This window comes from Chiloscyllium plagiosum, unplaced genomic scaffold, assembly GCF_037043375.1.
Source record: "Chiloscyllium plagiosum isolate Xiang-an unplaced genomic scaffold, Cpla_swu_hap1 HiC_scaffold_1, whole genome shotgun sequence".
Taxonomy (NCBI): domain Eukaryota; kingdom Metazoa; phylum Chordata; class Chondrichthyes; order Orectolobiformes; family Hemiscylliidae; genus Chiloscyllium; species Chiloscyllium plagiosum.
In genome coordinates, this window is record NW_028270139.1 from 88,460,197 (window position 1) to 88,466,196 (window position 6,000).

Here is a 6,000-nt window from a genome sequence, read left to right on the forward strand (position 1 = left end):
GAAGCAGTTTGTGTCCATAGGAAACAGCATTAAACTAGAAATTAGAGGGGTATGTAACAAGAGTACCAGAGTGGCATATAGGCTAGGCAAACCCCATATGAAATAATACAGTGGTAAATGAAATCCTAGTGCACGTATAAGATATGTTTTAGACCAATACATCAAGGAACCAACTAGGGAATAGGCTGTTCTAGATTTGGTATTGTGCAATGAGAGGAGGTTAAGTAATGAACTTGTTGTGCAAGGTTGTTTAGGGAAGAGTGACCATATCATGATAGAATTCTTCAGTGGAATGGAAAGTGAAGCAATCCAATCCAAAGCCAGGGTCCTAAATCTAACCAAAGGAAACTATGAAGGTGTGAGATGCTGGCTGTGATAACTTGGGTAACTTAATTAAAGAACATAGATACAGATAGGTAGTTGCTAATGTTTAAGTAATGAATGCATACATTGCAAGAATTATATATTCATTTGTGGTGCAAAAGTAAAGCCCAATCATGGCTAACAAAATAAATTAAGTAATAGATCTAAAGAGAGTTTATATAAAACTGGTAGAAAATGTTACAAGCCTGAGGATCAGGAATAGTTTAAAATTCAGCAAAAAAGGACACAGAATTTGATTGAGGAGAAAAATAGAGTAGGAGAATAAACTCACGAGGAATATAAAAGTGGACGATAAGATCTTCTGTAAGTATGAAAAGAGAAAGACCAGTGAAGACAAGTGTAAGTTCTCTACAATCTGAAATGGGACAATTGATAAGGAAGGATAAGAAAATGACAGCACACTGAAACACTACTGTAATTCTGTCTTCACAGTAATAGACATGAATAACTTACCACTAATGTTATGGAACTGCTGGGAAAGAGGAATTGAAGAAAATTAATAGAAATAAATGAGATTGAAATCTAATAATTCCCTAGGACTATTCATTTACATTGCACAGTATTAAAGGAGGTGATCATGAAGATAGTGAAAGTTTTGGCTGTTATCTTCCATAATTCTGTAGTTTCTGGAACAGTCTTAGCAGATTGGAGAGTGGTCACCTTGTGTATGCTGAGTACAGCACTGACTTCCAGTTCTGGAACAAACTTCCACACATGGGCCTTGGAAGCCCCTACAGCTCGAAAGAAAATAAGAGGGAATGCTGATAATAACCTTATGACTTAAAAGGAAAAACAGAATTGAGACAAACTGACAAACACAGATACAAATACCAATGGAACACCCATGGGATCTCCAATATCAGGGTTCTTAGCAGAGGCAGTAACAAACAGCTCTGCCAACCATCCAACCCAAACTTTGGGTCCGCTACATGGATGACACCTTTATCATCACTAAATGAAACAAATTAGAGGAAACCTTCAAGACCATCAATAGTACCCAAAACAACAACAAACTGCCATTCCTGGATGTCACAGTAGAGCGAACAGCCAATGGGGAACTTCAAACCAGCGTCTACAGAAAAACAACACATACGGACCAAATATTGAACTACAGAAGCAATCACCCCAGCATCCACAAATGAAGCTGTATCAGAACATTATTTCAACAAGCTAACACACACTGCAGCACAGTAGAACTACGCAGAGCAGAGGAAAATCACCTATACCATGTATTCACCTAATGAGCACAGTCCGCCGATTTCTCAGCAACAAACCCAAACAAGCAAACAAAACACGACCAGAAACCCTAGTCACTCTCCCCTACATCAAAGACATCTCAGAAATGACTGTCAGACTAATCAGACCCCTTGAAGAAAGTGAGGACTGCAGATGCTGGAGATCAGAGCTGAAAAATGTGTTGCTGGAAAAGCGCAGCAGGTCAGGCAGCATCCAAGGAGCAGGAGAATCGACGTTTCGGGCATAAGCCCTTCTTCAGACCCCTTCGCATCATGGTAGCCCACAAACCCACCAACACACTAAAACAGCAGCTAACGAACTTGAAAAATCCTATACAGACAACAAGCAAAACTAATGTCATTTACAAAATACCGCGCAAGGTTTGTAACGAACACTACATTGGACAAACAGGCAGAAAACTAGCCACCAGGATACATGAACATCAACTAGCCACAAAAAGACATGACCCTCTCACACTACTATCCTTATATACAGATGAAGAAGGACACCACTTCGACTGGGATAACACTAGGACAAGCCAAACAAAGATACGCATGAGAATTCCTAGAAGCATGGCATTCCAACTGGAACCCTATCAACAAACACATTGAGTTAGACCCTATCTATCAACCCTGAGAAAAAGAACAGGAAGTGTCTTCACCACAGGAAATAACATCACTATAGGAAATTACATCACCAACCCAAAGCAACCCAAACATATAAATATAAATAGAAAGCAGGAATTTTCAGCAGTGCTTTGCCTGAGGCCTACTGAAGATGTTACCTTGTATGGTAATGAAACATCAGGAAATGAATCTTCCAGCTCAACAAACAAACCTACATCCAAAAAGTAACACACCCAGACTGGTTCCCCTGACCTATTTTTACCCCTTACTAATACTACACATCCCTGAATGCTATGGATACTTTAGCACAGCCAATTCACCCAACTTGCACGTCTTTGGATCGTGGGAGGAAACCCACACAGACACAGAGAGAACGTGCAAACTCCACACAGACAGTCACTCAAGGCAGGAATCGAACCCAAGTCCCTGGTGCTGTGAGGCAGCAGTGCTAACCACTGAGCCACCATGCCACCACAAATTATTGGTGCTTGACATGCAAGCAGTTAATTTCCCTTCCAAGAGGCAAATGCAGCTGACCATTTGATTACTATTCAAGAAGGCAGTTCACCGCCACCTTCTCAAGGGCAACAAGTGATGCGAAATAAACGCTGGCCCAACCACTGACGCCCACATCCCATGAATGAATTAAAAAAGAAGTTAGATCAAGAAATTGCCATTTTTTGCCTGCAATTCTGCTACCTCCTTATTCTTTTGTCAACTTCATGCACCCTAACTACGAATATTCTTCCACCGATCTGTCATTACTTACCTAACCAATCATTGGTACTGTTTGGATCTGTCCAGTGGAACCTCAGCCTATTTAGTAAATAGATTTCTATCCATGTGTAATAATATTGGAATAAATATTAGGTCATTTGCAGCTTTTGACCTGGCAGTGCTACAAGAGTAGGCAGGGGGAAGTGAACATTGGTGAGCAACCTACGTACTTCAACTGAGGTAACAAACATTTCTGTCCAAACAACTCTCCATCAGCAGCAATATCCAATGACTCCAGTGTGACATGCCACGTAGCATAGTGGCACCGTTACTGCTCATGTAACTGAGAGCACTCAGGACACAAGCACAAATTCCACCATGGTGCCTGGGGGAGCTAAAATTCAGGTAATTAATAAATCCAGAACAAAATGCTAGCCTCAGTGACGCTATTAAAATTATGACTGTTGTAAATATTCACTGGAATCACCACTGAGGTCCTTCAGCGCAGGAATGTGCTGTCCTAACCTGGTCCAACCAGCATGTTACTCCTGACTGATTGATTCCTAACTGTTAGCATTCTAAGTTGTTGAGCAGCAATAATTTGGGATTTGGAACACAAGCCTTGCCAGCAATATTCGCATTCTAATGACAAAGGCAAAAAGAAAAGTCATTTCCAACTTTCATTGGCAAATTAAGTGTCACACAAGAAGAATATAATCCTGTCTGTGTGTTGTGAGGGTGAAATGTTTCATTGCTCAAGGAGTGATGAATAGGTATCTTTCATGAGTTTATACATCATTTTAATTCCAGTCGGAAGCTGAGATATATAGCCAATTTGTTGTTCACCTTGTATTTTGTGACAGAAAATTCAAGACTCTGGTCACTTGCTGCCACTTGGAGGTGAAATGGTTTAGTCAGGTACTGATTACTAGGCACGCTACTGCCATCAGTACTTGTTTGAAATGGGAGAGAGATTGAATAAAAGCAACGATCCAGCTGGAGTGCACATCACCCTCCTTTTCCTTTAGCAGTCATTATAATAACCAGGCTACTCTGTTTCAATAAATATGGGTAAGAAAGCACTCTCATGGTCAACAAAGCTGAGAAATGATCACAAACCTGTTTGAAAATTTGTAAATAAACTCAGAACAATCTATACCATTGATTTGTTGGGTTTATATCTGGTTGCTGACGCGAAGACAGAAAAGCTCTACACTGCTCTTCCAATTGCACCTTGCAAACATTAACTTTTAGCCCTGCCTCCTGCAATAGCTGCTGAAAGTCTTCCAAAAGAACTCTTAAGTAGTGGTACAGAAAGGCAACAGACAATCCAATGGAAATCTGTCAGAACATGATGGAATTCTTGGACTAGAGAGGTCTAAGCATGACTAATCCTTGATCATTAAAACAACTTGTACTGATCCTGTTGAAGGTTAGGAATAGTCAACATGGCTTTGTGCGTGGGAAATCATGTCTCACAAACTTGAATGAGTTTTTTAAAGAAGTAACAAAGAAGATTGATGAGGGCAGAGCAGTAGATGTGATCTATATGGACTTCAGTAAGGCGTTCTACAAGGTTCCCCATGGGAGATTGATTAGCAAGGTTGGATCTCATGGAATACAGGGAGAACTAGCCATTTGGATACAGAACTGGCTCAAAGGTAGAAGACAGAGGGTGGTGGTGGAGGCTTGTTTTTCAGACTGGAGACCTGTGATCAGTGGAATGCCACAAGGATCAGTGATGGGTCCTCTACCTTTTGACATTTATATACATGATTTGGATGCGAGCATAAGAGGTACAGTTAGTAAATTTGCAGATGACACCAAAATTGGAAGTGTAGGTGACAGCGAAGAGGGTTACCTCAGATTACAACAGGATCTGGACCAGATGGGCCAATGGGCTGAGAAGTGGCAGATGGAGTTTAATTCAGATAAATGCGAGGTGCTGCATTTTGGGAAAGCAAATCTTAGCAGGACTTATACACTTAATGTTAAGGTCCTAGGGAGTGTTGCTGAACGAAGAGACCTTGGAGTGCAGGTTCATGGCTCCTTGAAAGTGGAGTCGCAGGTAGATAGGATAGTGAAGAAGGCTGTGTTTGGTATGCTTTCCTTTATTGGTCAGCGTATTGAGTACAGGAGTTGGGAGGTCATGTTGCGGCTGTACAGGACATTGGTTAGGCCACTGTTGGAATATTGCATACAATTCTGGTCTCCTTTGTATCAGAAAGATGTTGTGAAACTTGAAAGGGTTCAGAAAAGATTTACAAGGATGTTGCCAGGGTTGGAGGATCTGAGCAACAGGGAGAGGCTGAACAGGCTGAGGCTGTTTTCCCTGGAGCGTTGGAGGCTGAGGGGGGACCTTATAGAGGTTTACAAAATTATGAGGGGCATGGATAGAATAAATAGACAAAGTCTTTTCCCTGGGGTCGGGGAGTCCAGAACTAGAGGGCATAGGTTTAGGGTGAGAGGGGAAAGATATAAAAGAGACCTAAGGGGCAACATTTTCACGCAGAGGATGGTATGTGTATGGAATGAGCTGCCAGAGGAAGTGGTGGAGGCTGGTACAATTGCAACATTTAAGAGGATGGGTATATGAGTAGAAAGGGTTTGGAGGGATATGGGCCGGATGCTGGCAGGTGGGACTAGATTGGGTTGGGATATCTGGTCAGCATGGACAGGTTGGACCGAAGGGTCTGTACATCTCTATGACTCTATGAATACTGCAGAGGGTCGGTTTGCTATGCCCAAGGTAGAAAAACAGCAAACCAAAATCTGAGACAGATGTACATTCTACCACGACTGAGAGAACGTGTGGTCTGCAGATGCTGGAGAGTCTGAGTTGAAAAGTGTGGTGCTGGAAAAGCACAATGGGTCAGGCAGCATCCGAGGAGCAGGAAGAGTTGACATTTCGGGCATAAGCTCTTCATCAGGAATGGGCAGGGGTAGTGGGGGGAAGAGGGGAAGGGGGCTGAGAGATAAATAGGAAGGGTGAAGGTGATAGGTGGATGAAGGTTGGGGGTGGGGGGTAGTGGATGTG